At 33.8% G+C, this 24,418-nt stretch overlaps 1 protein-coding gene across 3 annotated transcripts in view; it reads left to right on the top strand.

Annotated features, from left to right (window-relative positions):
- The window catches only part of BAZ2B (bromodomain adjacent to zinc finger domain 2B), a 433,092-nt gene that overhangs the window by 240,910 nt on the left and 167,764 nt on the right, over positions 1–24,418 (top strand). The window contains exon 1 of one of the 3 annotated variants that reach the window (XM_042994502.1): positions 6,273–6,870. The exons of the other annotated variants lie outside the window; for them this stretch is intronic. The gene's annotated coding sequence lies outside the window, so the exon portion shown is untranslated. Of the gene's footprint in view, positions 1–6,272; positions 6,871–24,418 lie in introns of those variants that run through there. 3 annotated transcript variants of the gene reach the window in all.

The raw sequence follows: 24,418 nt of genomic DNA, 5'->3' as shown, positions 1-24,418 counted from the left end.
AACTGTACCCTGAAGAAACATATGAGGTAGTTCTGTTGAGATGCCTTGGCTACTGCTGGGTGCCTCCTTGGCCCCAAAGAGTAGGCCTTCATTTATTTTTTACTCTGTGGGGCTTCCTCACAAGATTCTATTTAAGAAAGAACTCTTCTGTTGAAAAATTTAAAATAATTGCTAAGGATATGTAAATGCTGCTGTTTTACTATTTATTTAATATTTTCTAAGATCTTACATAAAAGATATTATTCTTGCCCCCTTATTCTTTTATCACCACAAATGTCAAATCAGTAGTCAATAGGAGTATGAAACTTATTTTTTTATATTAAATATAATTTATTGTCTAATTAGTTTCCATATGAGTATGAAACTTCAAGTCATTAAGCAAATGCTAGATAATGGACTTTGAGTATGACAAGTAAATTGTTCATCCTCTGAATGTTCTGCATTTTACTGTGGATTTTTGTGGAGTTGTTAGAATATCAGAAGTCACTGGAATTGGTATACAAATTCTTAGGTAGGCTGAAGAATTTTCTAGACCATGGCTTCTTCACTTTTAAGGTACATAAGATTCTGATTCAGTAGGTTTGGGTGGGGGCTTGAGAATCTTCATTTCTAAGAAGCAGCTGGAATGTTGGTCGTCTGTGGACCACACTTTTAGTAGCAAGGAGCTAGATGACTTTCCAAATCCCATCACTACATTTTAGGATTGTATCCCTTGCCCCTTTGCCTGAGTGAAAGTAGGTTTTCAGTATTGCCATAAATATTTGTTTCAACTGGCTGTTTCCCTATGGTCGGCTTCATATTTTGTCATTTTAACAGAAATTTCTGGGTTTTTTAAGGAAATACCTTGTGTGTATGGATTAATGATTGTTCTGTGATTATTTGTTTCTTTGCTTAAAATCATCCTTCATGGCTTTTAAAATAGTCTGGAGAACTCTTAGACTGTCAGTAGCAACTTTCAGACAGTTTAAATTATAAGGAATATTCAGTTTACTTTTACAACAGATATTGAAGGATATTGTTTGAGGTTAGATATTAAGGTACTACAAAAATAAAAACAGAGAACTTAATTTTGTTTGACTAAGGCTGTTTTAATTGGTATAAGTATTGCTATCTTTAAAAGTTGTTATTATCATGAATTAGTAGCAATTATATACCACAGCAGGTTAGTCTGTTCATTTTATTTGTAGCACACATGAATTGAAAAACCTAATTGTGTAAACAGTCAACCAATAGGACAGTCATTTAGTTAAATAGCTTATACTAAAAAAATAAATTAATTAATTATGAGGGACATTAGTGCTTTTTTAAAAAAGATATATAATATCAAGTACTTTCATAGTCTTTTGGGCCTTTACAGAAATATGTAATAACTAAATCATAAAATAATAAATTTTTATTTACTTTTGATTAATGGAAATTGGTGATTAACTTTGTAGACCAGGACAGCAGAGCATTTTTGGGGAGAAAAATTATGATTTTAATCTAAAAGCATTAGAATAATTTGCATGTTGATAGTTATTCTATCAGCCCCACATTTCACTTAATAACTCTCTGTAGTAGAAATTGCTGGAGGATTTATATCATTACAAAAATGGCTTTAAAATATATTCTTTTTTAAATTTCTTATTACATAAGCAAGCACTAATATTGCTCTAAAAACTGTTATGTGGAATTTTATGTCAAGTCTTGATAAAAGTTTTTTTCAGATCTGATCCAACTATTTTGTATAGAAATAAGCCTCCTTTGTTTCTTCTGGTAGCATCCATTGATTTTTTTTTTTTTTTCGTAAGGTACATTAATAGTGCTGATAGAAGCAGAACAATTGGAATTTACATTAAAAATAAATGTGATGAATAAAAAGCATTACACTATGATATTATAGTCTTGATTTTGCTTTACCAAAGTTCCGAAATCTAAAGGACAAAAATACTGACAAGGTCAAGAAGAAAATGAAAGAAAGAACAAACGATGCAAAAAGAAAATGACACTGAGGTCTTGGTTTAATACATATGTATTCCAGGTTGATGGTTGATTTCATTAGCAAATCTCATTGTTATGCAATGTCTGTTCTTCTGCAGCAAAATGAATATTGTATTCTCACTGGCTCTGCGTGTATCTATTATGTGGCAATAAATGAAAAAATATATATTTGTAGCTTCCTTTGGTTTCTTCTTTCCAGTTTGCTTTTTAGGAAGAGAGAGAAAATTGGATTATATTCTTTCTTTTGTTGTTTAGTTGGTTTGAAAGCTTTTCGATTTATTTTAGACATATGTTTTCTACTTTTGTTCTTTGAGGTAAACAATTATAAGGCGGTTAATATTGTGACCATTTTAATTATCCTATAACTTTTTAAATGACTAGAATATAATCTTGATTGATTTAAGCTGCTAATTGACATGAGCTTCTTAAGCATATGCTTTCTAACATTTTTAAATGTTAGAAGTGCTTTTTATTATCGCAAGAAAAATGTTAAGCAAGTGTACACATTATGCCAAATGTAAATACCGCTACCTTTTGCAATAGCGAAAATTGAACATTGAGATTAACTATATACTTAGATTGAATTTTCATAAAAGAGGAAATTCAGATATAACACATTTTAGTGGCTACACATTGAAAAAGTTCATTTAATAAGGGAGTAGGCTGCCTAACTCTTTGGGTTATGTATATGAGTTCAAATATGGACCAAACTATATTAGACACAGTTGTTATTTAATTTTGGTCATTTTTAGGTCTGACAATTTTATCAAATATGTTTGATTTTTGGCAGTGTTCTCAAAAGTTGTTCTTACAACTAAAATTCCTTAGACCATCTTGAAAGTAGAAAAGCCTAAGGTTTGATTTAATATGGGTTATATGGGTAATATGTGTACACCATTTAGAAATTACCTATATAGTAAAAAATGGCCTCTGGCTCACCTGATGCAATCTTAATAAATATCTTGGTCATGTTGGACAAACATGAGCTGTAATAAATATGTACAGCAGTTTATTAATGCGTAAGTTAATTTGTACTTAAGGTGTTTGCATCTTATGATTCACAGTGAGTAATATAGAATAAGGAATTTCCAAATTTAGTAAGGGAGATTCCTAAAATAATTAGAGAATAATATAGAGCTAAATCAAGTAGAGAAAGAAGGTTTCATGGGACCAAATAGTCAGGCTGTGAGAGAGGAGAATGCTGAAAGTGATAAGGTCTAAGCTGATAATGAGAAGGAAAAGCAATGGGAAACAGAACATAAACTTGGCATCTTTGGGAGACTGAGAAGCAACCAACTCAGCTGTAATGGAAGATGTGATTTGCTACTACTTATTTGCCACATGTGAAAATCAGGTTGTAACATTGTTAAATTTTAGTGGTATTCAGTCCAGATATGTGGTATTTTGAGATACTACCATTGCCAACTTTGTTTTTCTTGTATAATAAAATGAGAGATAGGAATTCTGTTTGTATTAATTTCACTACTGTCTTCCATTCCTCCCCCAACCAAGAATATTAAAAGCAAATGCTGTAAAAGCACTCAAAAATCATGCTCTAAAATGAATCTAAACTGGTGCAGACTGAATGACAACTTAGGCATCTAGAAACCCTAAGTCAGATTTCTTTACCCTAGTTAGAAATACCAAACTAAGGAGGAATAAAAGTCATCATAGATTGGGCTCTCAGGCTGTTGGATTGAGCAGGATTATGGAAAGTCACTAACAAAGAAGAGAGGAACTATTGTAAGTAAAAAAAAGAGAAGTTCCCTTTTAAGTATCTAGACTTACCTAACTACCAGTGTCTTCCCTTGTTTGATGTGGAACCACAGTTAGAGCTTGCATGCCCTGTTTTTACTTGCTCATCCAGCAAAAGAACCTGAATTTAGAAAATAAAGTATGAATTTGGAACATGAGAGTAGACTGTGAATTTAACAAGAGGTCCTTGGGGATGGTTAGTGTTTGTTTAAAAAAAAAAAACAACAACAGATTAGACAAATTACAGAAGCTTTCCTAGCAAGATGGCTTATTTTCTGGGTAACTTTTCATTGTGTTATGACCTCAGCTTGTGCTAAGGAAATGTTAAAAGAAAGTTTCATATGAAGTTTGTTATTTAATTTCTGTAAAGATGCTGTGGGAAAAAAATTTGAATTGTCCAGTGTTACTTTATTAAAAAGTATAAAAGAAATTTCTCTCAATTCGGAGTGCTAGGAAAAGCCTTGGTGCTGGTTTGTAACACATCTTACAGAGAATTAAAATTTTGTAATTTGATCTTGTTTCCCACTTTACTTCCATAGCTAGGAAGCTCAGAGCTGAACCACCCACATCTTAGAATTGTGTAAGGCAACTGTGATAGGTGTTTCTGTGTTTCAAGTTTACCTTGTGTTTCATCTTCCTTCCTCTTATTTTTCCCTTTATTCATGTTAATTTATATTTTGAAAGCATCTGTTCTACTACTCATATTTCTGTAAGTCACATTAAATTATTTTGGAATAAAATGGGATATAAATAACCAATAAAAGCTTATTTATTGCCAGCAGAAGACAAGCAAAAAAAAGCAGGAACCTTTCTCCCTGGTGTCCCCTCCCCTGTCTCCTCTTTTCTTTCTGTATAAATTTCTTAAGTCATGGATGACTAATCTCCTGTGTGGTTTCTTAGACTTGCCAGGCGGGCAGGGGAATCCTTTCTGAAGCTTTTTGCCTGTACAGGGCTACCAGGTATAGCTAGCTCATTGTGCTAAGTGTGCCTACAGAAGAGTGCCTGACTTGAGAGAAACAAGTAAGGCTGAAATACATCCTAGAGGAGGAAAGGGTGCCTTTTTCTCATATGTGAGCTCAGAGGGGTCTTTTTCTAACTCACAGAGGACCACATATATTACCCTGGTTTTAGCCCCAGCCCTTTCAGCTGAATTGTAAATTCTTAATACCAAAACTTGCTGCTTGTTGGTAAAAGCTATCTTGAATGAAACAAAATTTCAAATTTATCTTCGTTACTTTTATATTTTTATTTCATTATCCTCTAAATTTGACTTATTATAGAAAGCTAAGATAGTCGTGGATCTTTGAAATAACTGAACTGATAATTTTCTAATTTAAACTTTACTTTTGTTTTGGTATATGAATCACAGTCAAAGCTACATATTTAATTATGAATAATATGTTAAATTTTCTATAAAGGGAATAAGTAAGGGCTTTGTTTTGTTTTTCAGGTAACTGTAGAATAGTTGAATTATTTCATTTGACCAAGAAATTCAGCTGGACCTGTTAACTCCTTAGTCATAGTTTTCTGAAAATTTGCTGTCTATTTCATGTGTCATTGTAGTAAAGGTGGTGATTAGCGACTTGTGTTAATGTTTAATATTGAATACACACTCCTTTCCAATGACACATATTGTTTGTAAATGAGACCCATTCTGAGTTTCTGTACTCTCGGCACAATTTTCTATACTTGGGTGTTCTGTTATTAATTTCTTTTGTTTTCTATTTCAGTACATTAGAATTTTATTTGCAAATAGAGTAAATATGATTTAAATAATATAATTTAATGCCGTGATATGATTATATTGTTGTAAAAGGGTCATTAAGAGCTTTTTGCCTTAAAATCAAAGCAGTCTATGTTCTTAGTAGTTACGAAATAGATGCATGCATGGCCTTGGTATAAATAGAATTAAGATAAATGCAGTTTTGTAGATTAAGAAAAAAATCGCCTAAATATTTTTAAAGTAGTGAATTAGTTTATCACGTTGACAGAGTATGTGTTTGTTTGTTTCATACCCTTAGGTAATTTAAACCAACCCTCGTTCACCTATACTAGAAATTTCAGACAGGGAAAAAAACAGCAGTTTTGGGGGGAAAAAAACTAGGGACAAGAAAACTTAGTCTTCAAGCTAACAATATTTTTTTGAGATGCTCACAGATAAATATTTTCAGTTTTGTTTTCTTTTTGAAATATGAATTTTAAAGGATGCTGGGAATAGCTTCGAGTTGTGTAAACTTTTTGATTCAGATAATTGAGATAGTTTTTTTTCAAAGACTGCCACATAAATTATAAAGTAATATTTTTGTAGGAGCTTGTCCTGATAAAAATAGGTTTATGCTTTGACTAAAATTTAATTATAACTCAGAAACTTCTTTTATCTACTTTCTTGAAGCAGTTGAAATTTAAAGACTTTTCTTTATATTTAGCAGGTTTTTGAACAGTTATTCTTAGTTGTGTTTTTTTTTTAATATACCTTGTTAGCATTGCCTTGTCTTTTACAATTTACTTGCCAGAAGTAATTTTCAAAACCTACTTAAACAGATTCATTTTCAAGCATTCCTTATTATAAACTGTGCCTATGCATGTCAGGAATAAACCCTCCTTAGAAAAAGGAAGAAGGAACTCCTTATTGTCTGTTTTGACGTTAATAAAATTAAGAGCGATTACTTGAGACATCCACTTTACCTGGCTTAGTTTTGTCACGTGAGCATTCACGTTTACTGGTGATCTAAGTGCTCCACCTGCCTTTCAGTTTGTTTACCAGGAAATCAAGATGTGTAAACTGCAGGAAGTACTATTTGACCCTCTCCGACAGTATCTCATTACAATAATTGCTAATCTCTGAATAAGACAGCCATGTTTTGTGAGTAACTGAGGGAGAGAGGTTGTGTTAGGTAGATTTTAGGTGTTTCAACAAATAGAGCATTGTAAATGCTTACTTGGATTATGTTTTCATGATAGCTTTTGATTAAAAGACATGTGGTGACCTTTGGGGTCAGCAAAGCTAGGACACAATAGTAGGTATTCTTTCATTCCTTTTAACTGAAAAATACCACGGCTTGTTGTTTTGGAGTGCTGTCACTGCTCTGAATCGAAAGGATAATGGCTACTTCCTGATTAAACCCACTCTCCACAGTAAGCTGTTAATGTTATACTGTATGTCTTTTTCTCTTGTAAATGCAGTAGTATTTGGTGTTTTCTTTACTTTTTAGCATTGTCTTTTCATAGATATATGTGTTATAAATATATCCTGAAGTTAAGTTTACAATTAGAGTTGAAACTAGTGTTTTAAGTTTGGAGAATTGTTTTTTAAATGAAGAGTATTTCTGTGTGGTCTCATATACTCATTGTAGATTTTGGTTCAAGAAATTGGTTTTTTAAAAAGACATTGAAATGATAAATTATATTCGACTGCCACTTTCTTGGCTTTCTAAGGAAAAATTTAAAAACAACTTATGTGGTAAATCAGGTTTTTTCAGGGAATATTTGGATAAATTAATTTTACTTTTGTTTACTAGATTTCATAAATCTGTTTACATTTGTCATAATTATTGTTGATAATTGTTTTAATTATTAAATTATTGTTTTTAGATTAGTTAAGAGATCCTTGTGATGTAAAAACAATATTAAGTACTCGGAATATAAGAAGGGAATAATGAGCTTCTTAGTTTTAATCCTAAAGCTGGCAGTCACTCCATCTGTGTTCTTGGGACAATCATCTAAACTGCTTACCTCAGTTTTCTTGTCTACTGCCCATATTAGTGTTTAGTAAAATGTGTATGTTTGTTTATTTCTTTGTGTCAGTACAAACTATAAAGAAAATTAGTTTTCACAAGTATTTTGTAAAATGGAGAACTGACTCTGGAGATAGAGTAGGAAAACATTTAGGAGTCACAGTAGGCAGGGAAATAATAGAAAAATTATTTCTATTATAAAACAACAGAAACATTTTTATTATAAAATAAGAGAAAATAAGGTTTAAAATAAACACCATAAAATTGGTCTTTTAATTTGGACTGAATTGTTAGTTTTGCTCAGTTCTTAATACAACATTACCAAAAGATTATATTTATTGTTGGATACATGACTAAAATGACAAGTGAAAACCTTGGAGGTGATTTAGTAAAGAGTCACAAATGTACTTAAATCTTTTTCTCAAAAGTCTCATATCTGGAAATGAGATTATTCAGAGTAGAAGGAAGAATGTGCATATATATTAAAGGCCTATAAGCATAGTTTATCTAAATAGTAAGATATTTGATTAGAAAAAAATTTTTTTAATGTTAATTTATTTTCAAGAGAGAGAGACAGAGACAGAGCATGAGCAGGGGAGGAACAGAGAGAGAGGGAGACACGGAATTAGAAGCAGGCTCCGGGCTCCGAACTGTCAGCACAGAGCCCAATGCAGGACTTGAACCCATGAACCATGAGATCATGACCTGAGCTGACTTAACTGACTGAGTCAACCAGGCACCCCAAGTTGTTTTATTTTTAAACTCTAGTAGTAGGTATCCTGGCCATTTAAAAGAAAACATTATGAAATTATTAAACATTAAAGGGAATTATTGAATATAGTTTAGAACCTAACATCTAGAAATACTTAAAAATATTCTGGGATAATATAAATATAATTCTACTTTGTTGAGTTAATGTATTTTCTTTTCCAAAATGCTTATCAAAATTATTTTAGGTAACTCAATAATTTTTAATATATATTATTGGTGCTTTCTAGGAGATTCTAAAGATTATATTTAGTGAATATTTTAGCTTAGTCAAGTTATTGAAATAGGACTTATAATAGTTCCTCTATTTAATTTGTAATAACAAGTAATAGATTTCAATTATTGACTGCTTAATATGTACCAATCACTGAGCTAATTCTGTTGTAGGAGATAGAAACATTTACCTTTACTCTTTTAGAGTTCTTTTTGTCTGGGCCTGAAAATTAAATGGACTCAAAATAGATCAACAGGACAAAAGCATACACATGTATTTAATAAAAGTTTTGTGTGACATGGGAGACTGCATAAGAAATGATGACCCAAAGAAATGGCAAAACCTACTTGTTTTATATTAAGTTGCACAAAGAGAGGCAATTGTGGAAAAGTGACTAACCTATGTGCAGAGGCCCAAGGGAGAGAATAATTATTTTTAACAAAGTCTGTTTGTGTAGGATTAATTTAGTCTCAACTTTTTGTCCTTGATAAGAGTGTTACTTTCCTTCTGGTATAGGGAGGACATCTTTAATACAAGAATTTCAGTTTTTGCTTTTAAGAAAAAGAAGGAAGGTCATCTGCTTTCCTTATATTTACTGTTTTTCAAGTGCCTTTAACTCAAAATAGTCAATATGCTAGTGTTGCATGTTCTGAACTCCTTCACTATTACCTGTATTTTATATTCATGATAATCACTTGAGGTTTAGATACCATCATTACTCCTATTTGTACTGATAAGGAAATAGTGGTAGGGAATTTAAATAATTTCAACAGTGTTCCTTAGCCAGTAAGGGCCAGATTCAGACCAAAAACAGTAACAGAATCCAGAATCCAGAACTCAGTCTTCGGTGTCATGCCTTTAAGCATTGTGTTTATATTTTGGAGATAATAAGGTGCTTACACCTTGATTTAGATAGGTTTTTTTTCCCATCAGTTTATTAAATAATGCAGAGTACTTACTAAGTGTCAGGCACTATAAGGAAGTACTAGCAACAATAATGGAAAACAAAATAAAATTCTTTGTTTCAAGAAACAGTTTAGTTGAAGCGGCAGAAAATTAACAGGCTATTACATATTACAGTACAATGTGATAACATATAATACTAGTCAGTGCAGGATGCAGGCAGCACAAGAAGTATCTAATGTATTCTTTTTTTTTTCTCTTTTTTTAAAATTTTTTTAACGTTTATTTATTTTTTGAGACAGAGAGAGACAGAGCTTGAATGGGGGGAGGGTCAGAGAGAGAGGGAGACACAGAATCTGAAACAGGCTCCGGGCTCCGAGCTGTCAGCACAGAGCCCGACGCGGGGCTTGAACCCACGGACTGAGAGATCATGACCCGAGCCGAAGTCGGACACTTAACCAACTGAGCCACCCAGGCGCCCCTCTTTTTTTTTTCTTAATATTTGTTTATTTTTGAGAGAGAGAGAGTGTGCGAGAGTGGGGGGAGGGGCAGAGAGCGAGGGATACAGAGGATCTTGCTGCGGGTCTCAAACTGACAAACTGTGAGATCATGACCTGAGCTGAAGTTGGATGCTTAACCGACTGAGCCATCCAGGCATCCCTCTAATGTATTCCTTTATTCACATATTTAATTTGCATTTGGTGTGCTGTTCTAGGTACATGGGTATATCAGTAAATAAAACTTTCAAAGCTCTCTGCTCTTGTGGAACATATAGTGGGGTAGATAGAAACAATAAGCATGATAAATAAAGTGTATAGCATGTTTAAAGGTGACAAGTGTTATGGAAGATAGAAAAAGTAGAGCAGAATAAGGCTTTGGTGGTGATGGGTAGCAGAGGCTGAAGAGGGATTTACAGAGAAGGTGATATTTAACCAAAAACCAAGGAATTGGTTAGCTATGTGGAAATCTTTAGGAAGAGCCTTCCAGGTAGAAAGCTTGAGGCAGGAATATATGTCAATTGTTCAGAGTAATGAACAGAGACCATTGTGATTAGAGCAGAGTGAGGGGGGAAGGAGAGTAGAGGAGCTATTGACACAGGTAATGGGTAGAAGGGTCATTTCATATAGGACTTTACAGAACACTACAACGACTTTGAGGAGCCATTGCAGGGCTATCAGTAAATGTCTTATATTTTTAAAGGATCACTCCAGTTGCTGTTTTGAGACTAGTGGCATTGGCCACTAGTTAGAAGGCTAATAGAATAATCTGACTGAAGTTGGTAGCAAATTCTGGATGTTGTTAAGGTACAAGCAAAAAGGTCTTTCAATGGATTGGGTGTGGGATATGAGAAAAAGAAGACAAATGACTCTCAGGTTTTTGGCTGAGCAACTTAGAAGGATGGTGTTGCCATTGGCTGTGAGATGGGGAAGGGATTCAGATGGAACAAGTCTGGGATAGAGATGGGCATTCAGGACTTCGGTTTGGGATGTGATCGATTTTTAAGTGTCTGGAAGATATGCAAGTAGAGATTGTGGGAAGGCTTTCCAGAAGAGATACTATCTAAACTGAGGCTAAAGAATGAATTGGACTTACCTGGTCAAAGAGGTGCATTATGATGAGATTTGAGAGCATTCTTCATACACTTAAATGAATCTTGGCATTTTCTACTTTATGTATTTACAAACTCCAGAGTAACATCTAAAAAGTTATAATGTTTGGGACGCCTGGGTGGCTCAGTCAGTTAAGTGTCTGACTTTGGTTAAGTGTCTGACTTTGGCTCAGGTCACTATCTCCCAATTCAGGAGTTCGAGCCCCGCATCGGGCTCTGTGCTGTCAGCTCAGAGCCTGGAACCTGCTTTGGATTCTGTATCTCCCTTTCTCTCTGCCCCTCCCTCACTATCGCGCACATGCTCTCTCTCTCTCCCTCTCAAAAATAAACATTAAAAAAATTTAAAAAGTTATAATATTTTGGAAAGCAATAAAATTGTTTATTTCAAAGAACAATTTATTCTGGATAGTTAAATTTTCAGAGTATTTCAGTGGCTACTATATTAATCAGTTGTACTGGGTGCTATTACATATGTTAATTCCCAGTATAGTGCCATAAAATAAATATTATCCCACTTTACACTTGGAGAAACTGAGTCTGAGGGAGATTCTAATTGCCTGAGGTCGTTGATATATTAAGTGATGGGTCTGGGTTCAAATCTAAATCTTTAGATTCTATTGCCTATGCTCATTTTAAAAAAGTCTGATATATTAAACTTCAAACATTTGTTTAAGGTTTCATGGAGTTGTCTTTTTTTGTTACCCTGTATTGGAACATAGGGATACCCTTGGGACATAAGGCTTATGGATTCTCCATCATAGAGTTAAAGCCATTTGTTGATGCTGTTTTGGGGGGTTTTGTTTTGTTTTGTTTTTCTTTTTAATTTCTGCACGACTTTCATACAATTACCTACTACTGACAGTGCCTCCACCCTCAGCCCTGTCCCCCTGCGTAGTGCTTAATACACGCTTAGAAAAATTACAGCTGCTATCATTATCATCTTTATCCCTCTTTCTAATATGCTGTGACCTTGAAATCACAATCCAAGTTTGTTGGAGTCATGTGTAAATTATAAAACCTCAGAGATTAAGGGCATGAGGACTTTTTAATTAATATAGAATGAGTTTAACTCATGTATTTTATCTGATGGAAACCTATTTTTGTTTCCTTCCCTTTATTGGCTGTTTTATGGGGAAGTGATTTGATAAATAGCTGTGTTTCTGACTGGAAAAGCAATATTCTCTGAGATGTCAGTGGATATTTTCACTGTAAAAGTGAATATAAGTCATTCTACTTCAGTAAAGAATAGAAGCATACTTGTTCATTGGAACAGATTTACTTTTGAGGTACTGATGCTATACTTTAAAAGCTTAAACATTTGCCTTTAGATCAAAATATAATTTATAGAATTTATGATATGTTTTTAAAAGCACACTTAAGAGAAGGTCATTCAGACATTCTGTAGAAAAGAAATATTTTAACAAAAGCATTTTGCACATTTTTAAAAGTACCAATTAAAAACTCCACTGTGGATTAAAATAGTCTGTATGCCTAACAGGTTATTTTAAGCATATACTAAAGACATATGTAGGAAATTTACCTAGTCTTTATATTTCTGTTCTATAACTATATGACTTTATTCCAAGTGCACTGTTTTATATATTTCCCAAATTTTTATGCTATTTTTCAAAGGAACAAGAAAAAAAAGATATTTATCCTTCCTATTTCTTTTTCTAAAGTCTACCTTCTTTTTCATTTTATACCCCAAAATACTTATGTATAATTTAAGACTGCTATAATTGTTTTTTAATTTTTTTCTCATTTATTTTTTGAGAGGCAGAGAGAGAGAGAGAGAGTGAGACAGACAGCACGAGTGGGGGAGGGAAAGAGAGAGGGAGACACAGAATCTGAAGCAGGCTCCAGGCTCTAAGCTGTCAGTGCAGAGCCCGACATGGGGCTCAAAATCACAAACCATGAGATCATGACCTGAGCTGAAGTCAGCCACTTAACTGACTCAGCCACCCAGGTGCCCCAAGACTGCTGTAATCATTAAATGAGCTTTTTCAGTAAACAAAAATTTTGGTTGGCTGTTGTAACTTAATTATCTGTATAATTTCATGTTTTAGTTAATTCTTTTCAGGATTAGAAGTATATATCCTAAACACATCTACTTAGGCATAAAAAAATATTAGCGTATATGTTAAATGTTTGTATATTCCTCACCTATTTTGTTTTATTTCTTATTTGTATAGTGTCTTTGGGGAAAAAGAAAAATGGTCAGTCAGAAAATTTTCTGGTGAAAGTATCCTATTGCCTATTTTTAATAATTGTACTGAACTAGGGGCGCCTGTGTGGCTCAGTCAGTTCAGCGTCTGACTTCTGCCTCAGTCATAATCTTAGGTTTCATGGGTTTGAGGCCTGCATTGGGCTCTGTGTTGACACCTCAGAGCCTGGAGCCTACTTCAGATTCTGTGTCTCCCCCTCTCTCTGCCCCTCCTGCTCTTACTCTGTCTTTCTCTCTTTCTCTCTCAAAAATAAATAAAACATTAAAATAAATAATTACTACTGAACTAAATCTATTACATCCTTGATTAATTGTGGAGTGCCCAGCAAATGAGTATTCCAATCATATTTTTCTGAGACTGCTTTCTCTTAACATTTGTAACTGAAATTTTTACTCTCTATATTTGTGCAAATGTAGTATTATTTTTTTGAAGATTAGAAGATGGCAGAGAACTACTGGGTCCTAATTTGACAATTTGAGCTACTACTAATCTTGTTTGGTAAACAAAGCACAAACAGATATGAAATATTGGTCTTGATTTGATAATATGAGCATCTAATCTTGTTCTATAAACAAAGCATAATCAAATCTTAAACATATAACAGTAATTTTAAAACACCAGTGATGCCAAAAAGAGGATAGGATTAATTGCTAAGTAAGTAATATAAACAAGTGAAATGTGATTTGAGAACAAGACAAAGGTCACTAAAATGACCAAGGAAGTCTGGAAAAAGGAAAAGGGACCTGAACTTCAAGCATTGAAGAAAGACTTCAAACATTAATTTTATAACATATTTCCTGAGATATTTCACATACTGCAATTTACAATTTATCCATTTAGGGTGTATAATCCAATGATTTGGGATATTCAGTAGTACTAAGTTTTTTAAGTTGTGGAAAAATATATAACATAAAAGTTGCCATTTTAAACATTTTTAAGTGTGCAATTCATTGGCATTAATTACATTTACAATGTTGTCTGACAGTCACTGCTTTATTTTCAAAACTTTTTCATTACCCAAATGGAAACTCTGTAACCATTAAGCACTAATTAATTCTCCATTTCCCCCTTTCCCCAACCCCTGATAATCTTGAATCTACTTTCTGTCCCCATCAATTTGTCTATTCTAGATGTTTCCTGTAAGTCAAGTCATGTAATATCTGTCCTTTTGTGTCAGGTTTCTTTCACTTAGTATAATGTGCCAAGATTCATCTATGTTATATCATGTATCAGAGCCTCATTACTCTTTAGGGCTCAGTAATATCCCATTATCTATCTATCTATCACATATATGACATACATATGTATGTATATATTTATGTATATATCACATTTATCCATTCATCTTTTGATGGATGTTTAAATGTACAAATATCTGTTCAGTACTCTGCTTTCAGTTATTTTCAGGGTATATATGTACCTTGCAATGAAATTGCTAGGTCATGTGGTAATTTGATGTTTAGCTTTTTGAGGAATCTGTTGTCTGCAGTAACTGCATCAAGCATTAATTTTTATTCTATCATACTATATATAGAGGGGCATCTGGGTGGCTCAGTTGGTTGAGCCTCTGACTTCAGCCCAGGTCATGATCTCACGGTTTGTGGGTTCAAGCCCCACATTGGGCTTTCCACTGACAGCACGGAGCCTACTTCAGACTCTCTGTCTCCCTCTCTCTACCGCTCCCTGCTCATGCTCTCTCTCTCTCAAAAATAAATAAACATTAAAAATAACCTTTTATTATGCTATAGAGTATGTAAAAGATTAGACTGAATACTGGCTTCAGCACATAACATATGCTTTTCTTAAAAGGAGAAGAAAAGAAATGTGTACGTGTAAAAAGCCACCTCTTAAAGTGAATTTTAATAATTAAGCCTACTGGTAATGTAACTTCAGTGTAATTCTGCCCAAGGCTAAGATATTTTTTAGTTGCCTTTTCACATTATAAAGTAAAATCCCACTTAATTATATCTAACTGGAAAATACTCCCAATACATTCTTTTTAGTCATTTTATATTTATTTATTTCAGTTATATTAACATTTTATGCCTTTAAGTATTGAGAGAGACGACTGGTTTTTGAGATGACTTGTGAAAGTATAAATTCTAGAATTCAGTGTGAGTTAGTAGAACAGTGTTTACCTTTTTTAGATCAGTGAGGAGCCACTAAAGCCAAAAGACAGACTTATTTCACTGGCTTGATAAGGTCATATAACTGAGGAAATGGGAAGGGGTATTGGAATAGGGAAACTTTTTGACCTAATTGCAAACTTCCCTAGGAAGTATGTATAATATAATAAGCACATAAACAATAATGAATTACTTGTGTATTCAATATGGTAATAGTAATAACAGATATAATTGGTCACCCTAATAAGAATATTGTTTAGGACATTAGAGAAGTAATTTCTGGAAATAAAAGGAAGAGCAATCAGAAGGTTCCTTTAAATTTCTTATCAAAGGGTGTACGTGAGACTATTTGATGAATAGGGAATTTGAAATAGCCAGCAATTTTGAGAAAAGTGACACAGGAGAACTCACAGAATCTTCTTTTTTCCTTTGTTCAAACCTCTGAGGAAAGTTGCCTTAGTAGTGTTTTGAGCCTAGAGTCTTTCCACAATTAAATAGGAACTGAGAATGAGATTATAGAGTCTCTAAGTCATCAATAAAGGTTAAACTTAGAGATAGCTTTTCGGGAAAAAGTTTCCATTTGGTTAAAACCAAAAAGACAATACTTAAGTGAACACAGAATTGTGGTAGACTTAAATACTTTGAATAAGCTAGTGAAAATTAAATAATTAGATAAAATATTTTAAATGTTCTTATTGTGGCATTGTCAAAATGCTAAGAAAGTAAAGAATTTAAAACGATCAAAAACTAAGTGAAATAGAAAATTTAAAGAGGAGGATTAGAAGGCAATATTGTTAAACTTTCCATAGTATTCAAAGTGGTCCACAGATTCAGTACAATCGCTATCAAAATCTCAACAGCACTTTTTACAGAAATACAAAAAACAATTCTAAAATTAGTGTGGAACCGTAAAAGATCACAGATAGCTAAATCAATCTGTAGAAAGAAAAACAAAGATGGAGGCTTCGCACTTCCTGATTTTGAAATATATTAGAAAAACAAAGATGGAGGCTTCGCACTTCCTGATTTTGAAATATATTAAAGACACAGTAATCAAAACAGTATAGTACTGGATTGACAGACATATAGACCAATGAAATAAAATAGAGAGCCCAGAGATAAATCTATGCATATATAGTCAAGTAATCTTTGAAAAGAGTGCCAAGAATACACAGTAAGGAAAAACTAGTCTGTTCAATAAGTGGTAATGGAAAAACTGCATATCGACATGCAAAAGAATGAAATTGGACAACATACATGAAGTATACTACACACAAAAATCAACTCAAAATAGATTAAAGACCTCAATGTAAGATGTGAAGGTGTGAAACTCCCTAAATAAAACTGAGTGGGAAAGCTTCGTGACATTGGTTTCAGCAATGATTATCATGGATATGACATCAAAAGCATAGGCAACAAAAACAAAAATAAATGAGACTACATCAAGACAGTTAAAGTTTGAACTGTGTGGGTCCATTTTCACATGGATTTTTTTTTTCAATAAATACAGTACAACATTGTAAATGTATTTTTTCTTCCTGATGATTTTCTTCATAATATTTTCTGTAGTTTTTTTGTAAGACTACAATATATATAATACATATACCATACATATGGTATATGAATTACCATACTTCAGAATTACCAAGGTATTTTCTTCATCTAATAATAGCTAATAGAAATGTACATCATTACTCTCTGAAAGCTGTTCTAAGTCTTTATTTAAGTAGGATCGGTTTGTTGTAATCTGTTTATTAATCATTCCTTAGACATGATATTGAAGGCGAACCTTGTGGACATCCGGTATGCAATGTGGCATATTACAACTCTGAGAATGCAGAGTTGGGATGGTGGGTCCATTTTTAGGTCCAGTTCTGCTTTCATCATGCTGCCTTCCTCTGTGCAGGGGTGAGGTGGAGCCTCAAATAGTGATAGATCATTGTAGGGGTTACCTGGTAAGGGATTTCTGGCTTGGTGGAGGGCTTTACTCAGGTAGTCACATGTCCTCATAGAAACTTTTTTGGAGGTATAGCAGTCGTATTTTCCCTTCTGGCTCTCAGTATACCTGCTGCATATGTAAACCTTGGTTTCGACAATCTACTTATAGTAGCCCTTATAAGAGTTCTTTGGGAAGAGGCAGAAGACTCCTGGAAAGTACAGATCTTTGGTTCAGATTGCTCTGTCCTTGTTATGACAAGAGGATGACAGAGTTCTCACACCTGCCCTTATTACCAACCACCTTGAATGCTATGAGTTTGGAGTGATAGATGAAAGGAAATGTGTAGGCCATGCTGGCTAGCATTTTTCCACTTCAGAAATTGAAAATTGATAAGTAGCTTGTTTAGTTATTGACAAGTGTGTTTATGAAGGCTTATTTTAAAGTTATTTCTTCGTTAAAATTTTTATAGGAAATAGAGGGTTTTTTCTATATCTTAAGTTTCTTTTTCATTCTTTTAAACTGACAATTGGTGGTAAATATTAAAGCGGAATTCCTCATCTATAAAATTAAAATAATACCAAAACTACCTACTTCAAGATTTGTTCTTAGGGTAAAATGAGAATATGTGTGCAATGGTTTTTTGTTTGGTTTGGCTTGGCTTTTTCAAATTACCAAGTTACATATAAATTTTAATGATTATCATGCACTTTGATTCAAAGCCTTTTATTAAGATCTTATATTCTAGATTATAAGGGTTTAAAGATGATAAACAATAGTCCATGCTTTCACAAGGATCTCACCATTTAGTAGGAAATAAGATATCAAAACAAAATTGTTGCACAGTACAGTGTTATAAGTACTTTAATTAGTAAGTATATAAGAGCAACAAGAAAGGAGTACCTGTGACTTCTTCAGTGAATCAGACTGGCTTCCCAGACTAAGTAATTAATGAGATGAGACCTAGAATATGTATAGGAGTTTGGCAGGGATAAAGGAAGGACATGTGAGGAACAGTGAACGTCATATACCAGATACATGGCATGGATGCAGGGGAGACGTGGGCATATTTGGGAATGGCAAGATGTTTGGCCGCTGAGTGTATGAGAGGAGAGTGAGACCAGAGAGGAAGTCAGAAGCCTCATTAAGAAGAGCTTCTTGTGCCAAACAGAGGACCTGGGATTTTACCATACATATGATTCAAAGATACTGAAAGAGTTTTAAGTAGGGGAGTAGTAGGATCAGGTTTTTGTATTAAAATGATTACTATTTTTTTGGTAAGATTACTGTGGCTGTGTAGAGAAGGATTGGGGAAGAGAGAAACAGATCTCTTAAAGAAGGCTATAACAGTATTTTCAGTAAGAACTGATTTAGGATTGTACTAAAATGATAGTAGGAATAGAAAGAAGGTATTTAGGAAGCAGGATCAGCAGAAGAGAGTGAAAAGTTTATGTGGTTTAGAATCTCAGGCTTATTTTTCTTTATTAAATCCCTCTATTATAAAAATCTAGCTAGTCACATGACCATTGGAATGAAGTTGTACAACAAGTCTGGTAAGTACTTAGAAACTTAATAATGTTGGATAAACCTGTTCAGTTTCTAAACTGAGTTAATATAGAGTTAGCAAGTTTATATATATGTACACATACACATGCATACACACACACACACACACACACACACACACACACACAGATGAGAAATTGACTAAATGGTGAGCTCCTGAGAGAATTTGATACATGAAAGGTCATTCTAGGGACAATTCTACATTCAGTCTTAGATATAGAGACTGAAATTGAAAATACTAACTTTAAAATTTCAGTAGAGAATGCATTATGTCAAATAGCATCTTATCAACATGAGACCCAAATAGTCTTTTTTTTTTAATAACCAGCTTTATGGACATATAATTCACATACCATACAATTCATCTATCTCAAGTATACAGTTCAGCTTTTAGTGTATTCAGAGTTGTGCAACCATTATCACAATCAACTAAAACATTTTTATCATCCCAAAAAGAAACTCAGTACTCGTTAACAGTAATTCCTCATTCTCCTCTAACCTTCCCACAGCCCAAGGCAACCACTAATCTACATTCTGTCTCTACATATTTACCTTTTCCAGACATTTCGTATTAATGGAATCATGCATTATGTGGTCATTTGTGACTGGCTTCTTTTACTTTGCATGTTTTCAAGGTTCTTCCATGTTGTAGCATGTATCAATATTTCATTCCTTTTTATTGCTGAATAATATTTCATTGTGTGGGTCTACTGCATTTTATTTATCTGTTTATCAGTTGATAGTCACTTGGATTATTTCCACATTCATACACAAGTTTTTATGTGGACATATGTTTTCATTTCTCTTGGGTATATACTTAGGAAAAGAGTTGCTGGGTCATATGGTAACTCTATGTTAGCCTTTTGAGAACCCAAGTGTTCTTAACTTTTGAACATTTGAAGTGGAATATTTAGATAACCATTTAAAGCACAGTTTTGTAGTCCAAATAACTATATCTGGTTCTATCATTAGATTGCATTTATTTTAGTAATCAGTGAGCTATTTCAAAAGAATACTTAATTTTATCATTTCAATGCTCACTTTTAGAGTGATTTTATTATTGAGTTGACACTTTAACTCTGCAGAAAAAAGTCTCGTAGTTACATTCATTATATCACTATATTTAACTGTTAAGTAATATTTTCATGTATTTAGCACAGGTCATGTTGAGACATGTTTGAGATGTATACTTAAGGCCTTTTGTTATGAAGGTAGGCAGTTAAATTCTCTCTGAGCAGTATTTTGAAGGGTCTTGATTCTTCAAATACAAACTTGGAGTATTAATTAATATTTTGACCTGTTGGTACAGTAAGAAATGTAAGAATTATATGCAATACTGAAAATAATAAAAAAATTAAGAGGAAAAGGGAAGATACCTATTTGAGAAGATATTAGTACATAATTTGACTGAATTTTGTAGTTAAGAAAATGGTGAAGGGAATTATTGTAACTACTTATGAATCTCTTGACATTATCTGTGTCATAAAAGAAAAATTTGATCCCTCAATTACTGAGAAAAGGGAGTTATAGTCTGAGCAAATTAATTTTTTTGAATAATGAAAGTTATAACATTCTTGGGAAATCCTTAGGTATTCTTAGGAAAAAGCAGTTTTACTATTTGGTTATCTAAAAACTAGAGGCGTCTGGATGGCTCAGTTGATTAACCCTCTGACTTTTGATTTTGGCTGAGGTCATGATCTCGCGGTCTATGCTTCGAGCTCTGCATCAGGCTCTGCAGTGTCACAATTCTTGGCGTTCTCTCGCTCTCCCTCTGCTCCTCCCATGCTTTCTCTCTCTCTCTCTCAAAATAAATAAACAACAATAACAAAAAACTAAACTGAAAATGTTATTGTCACCAAAACCCGAAACTTTAAATTATACTATTATCCATAGGTAAAGTAATAATAACACTGTTTGAGGGGCATGTAGACAGGGGATACCCAATATATTTCAACATCTATTCAGGTTTACCTGTGAAAGAAATGTGCTTAGAAGTGAAAATGCTCTTGACGGTTTTCACATAGTTTTGTTCACATTTAATTTATGAAAGAAATAGTATTAAGTTTTAATCAACTTTTCCCCCACTCTTGTATATTTAGTTTGAAGAAAATAAAGATATTTTCTTCTGAATTTTGGCCAAACACAGAAGAACAAAAGACCTAGCAGGAAGTGTGCTAGGCACTCTCTTTACAATAAGTCTTTGAAGTAGGTGTAATTAATCCCATTTTACTGATTCAGAAACTAAGACTCAACAGACATAATGGCTATGTTTTGAATAATACAGTGAATTTATAACATAAATACAGAGCAGTAACAAGTCAATATAATTAGCAGCTTCCTGGGTAGAAGCTAAAGTGCTCTGTACTTCAAAGATGGGAAGTTGTGATCTAGGGTTAGTCAGAGACAGCTTTATGGATAAAGTGACTCTTGGGCCTATATTTGAAAGAGCACAGCATTTGGATTGTTGGAAAGGAAAAACAGAATATGTCTCAGTGATATAAGTAGGATGAACAAGGATGAGAAAAGACAAGACTAAACGTGACATTTGTTAGGAGGTTTTCTACCAGTGTCTTTTGGTTGCAAGTAACAATAACCCACTAAAACTCATTAGAAGGATGGGTATTTAGAAGGCAAGACAGGAGCATCTGGGTGGTTCAGTTGGTTAAGCATCTGACTTTAGCTCAGGTCATGATCTCACGTTCATGAGTTCAAGCCCCGTGTTGGGCTCTGTGCTGACAGCTCAGAACCTGGAGCCTGCTTCAGATTCTGTGCCTCCTTCTCTGTCTGCCCCTCCCCCGCTCACAGTCTGTCTGTCTGTTTGTCTCTCTCTCTCAAAAATAAATAAACATTAAAAAAAATTTAGAAGGCGAGAGAGAAGTCATAGGGAATACAAAAAAAAACAAAAAGGCAGGTCTAAAGAAAAGAACCTGAGATTGGTAATAATTTCATTTTCTCTCTCACAGTACCACTTCGCTTCTCTGTATACCTGCTCTCCCAACATTTTTTCCAACCAACTTTTCTTTAGTTTGTATGTTCTTAGGGCTTCATGATTTCCCACTCAGCAACAACTTCTGTTTTTATTAGTTAAAATGTCTATATCAAAGATAATCTGATTACATTGTAGAATCTTTTAGAGGCAGCTAACACATGTCATAGATTTCTGGCTAGCCATTGTCTCCTCCAGGTCATTTCTGGTTCAGACAGCTTTGACCATGGGAGTGGGGTCATGAGGCCCACTGTTGAGGGTTAAGGATTATATCAGTAGCAAGAAGTCTTATTTGGTGAATTAAATGTTTTTATATGGGAGAAGCATGAGAAAAGCACAATGCGGCATGGACCTTCCTACTTCCTGGATGGGAGTGAAGGCTAGAATGTTACTTTCATGAAAACTGTCATCATTTAAAAATTACTTCAAGGCAAAGATCTTTTTTTTTCTTCCTGGTAGCCTAGTCTACCAGTGATGTCGCATCTCTTCAAATTCCTAGTCTCCTTTCAACCTCCTTACCCCTCCCAGCCCCTAGCTCTTCTTTCTGACTCTTCCTCGTTTCTGGTCCTAAAGATGAGGAAAGATTGGATAGAAATCTTCAGTTATTTCAGGGTTAAGAGAGAACAACAACAAGACGCACCTTATTGCACAACACAGGTTTAAGACTTAGACGTTATATGTGAGGAGGTGGATTTTTAAAAAAAATTTTCTCCTGTATTTTTTAAATACTTTCTGAATTTAGTAAAGTGAACATATTCATTTCTGTTTAGTACAAAAAATTCTTTAAACTTTGTAGTAATTTACAGGGGTACCTGGGTGGCTTAGTCATTTAAGTGTCTCAACTCTTGATTTGGGCTCAGGTCATGGTCTCACAGTGGTAGGATCCAGCTCTGAGTAGTTGGGCTCTGCACTGGGAATGGAGCCTGCTTAAGATTCTCTCTCTTTCTCCCTCTGCCCTGTCCTTGCTTGCACATGTGTATGCACATGCTCTCTTAAAAAAAAAAAAATTAAAAAAATTTGTAGCTATTCAGATTTGCGTTAAGTTGTGGCAAGAACAGGATGAAATGAAAAAAATTGAGAGAAAATTAAAAAATGAAAATTATTAGATGATGAACTTCTGTAAGGCAAAGACTGTAACTTATCTATATCACAAATGTAATCATTAAAGAATAATTAAAATTATGTAATGTCTTATGTATTATAAAACAATATAAATCTGTCCTTACATTCTAAGATGGGAATTTGTTTTCAGACGCATTTTAGTTTTTCATACTAGATGTTTTTATATATTTGACTAGGAGAAAATGTGTAACTTTTAATATAGATATCCCTAATCATTAACAAAGTAAAGAATGAATGTAATATCTTTCCAATGTATATAAAACTTATTTTCTACTTTGTTTTTGCTCATTTACATATACGTCTCCCCAAAAGGCCACTCAATTTGCTAAATGAATACTATTTTCCAATACCTGGTATCACCATGACTGTCACTTAGCTCAACTTCCTTAGCAAGGAAAAATCTGTTTAACTCAGTTTTGATCAAGTTTTCACCATTGCTCCAGTCTACTAAACTATGAACCCTTGAGATAGACTACTTAACCTACTTGACTTATTCATTATATCCCAAACACCTAGCATGCTTCATGGTTTAATAAATGTCTTCTGAAAGGTTGAACATATTATGTTTTCATACATGGTTAAACTTTGTATAATTGGTGTCCTTATAGCGTCTGAGTGAAAGAAGTTTGATCTATCTTTAATTAGCTGAATATTCAAAATTAAGAATCTAACATTTACGTGCCATCCCAGGTGCCCAACTAATATAATGTCCCATATTTCTTTGTCATAGATTGGAAAGTTAGGAGTACAGGTCCCTGAGTTCTAGAGGAATTCTAAGAATTTTGTACAACTGCTCTTACTTTAGTGGACTGTGTGCAAAAAGCATGGATTCTGCTAGTGTAGCAGTATACACAATCATGTGTATGTGTGTGTGTGCACACGTGTGTGTGTAAGAGTAGTAGTCCTAGTAGTAGTAGTAGTAATCATTCCAGTATAGCAGGTAGTATGGTTAGGTTTTTTTGTTTTTTTTGTTTTTTTTGTTTTTTTAATAATAGTGCCTACCTCAGAGGGTTGTTCGTATTTTTTTTTTTTTAGTTTTTATTTAATTATGTTTGAGAATGAGAGAGAAAGGGAACAGGGGAGGGGCAGAGAGAAAGGGACAGAAAGAGAATACCAAGAAGGCTCCATACTGTCAGTGCACAGACCAATGCAGGGCTCGAACCCACAAACCATGAGCCAAAACCAAGAGTCATATGCTTAACAGACTGAGCCACCCAGGCATCCCGGGTTAGGAATTATAAAATCCTTCTGTGCTTCCCCATAAAAAATATACATTACTGGGAAACCAAGGAAATCAAAAAAGGATATCTTGTTTTTTATGACATTGACATGTTGATTTCATGACCTTCCAATAAATGAGTCACAGTTTTGAAATTTTTCTGTAACTGGGACTAAAGAATTCAGTATCATAGAAGTGACTTAAAATTTTAGGGTTCAGGGGTGCCTGAGTGGCTCAGTTGGTTAAGCGTCCAACCCGATTTCGGCTCAGGTCAT

This window comes from Panthera tigris, chromosome C1, assembly GCF_018350195.1.
Source record: "Panthera tigris isolate Pti1 chromosome C1, P.tigris_Pti1_mat1.1, whole genome shotgun sequence".
Classification (NCBI taxonomy): Eukaryota; Metazoa; Chordata; class Mammalia; order Carnivora; family Felidae; genus Panthera; species Panthera tigris.
The sequence above is the reverse complement of the archived record's forward strand: the minus strand, read 5'-3'. Positions and strand labels throughout refer to the sequence as shown.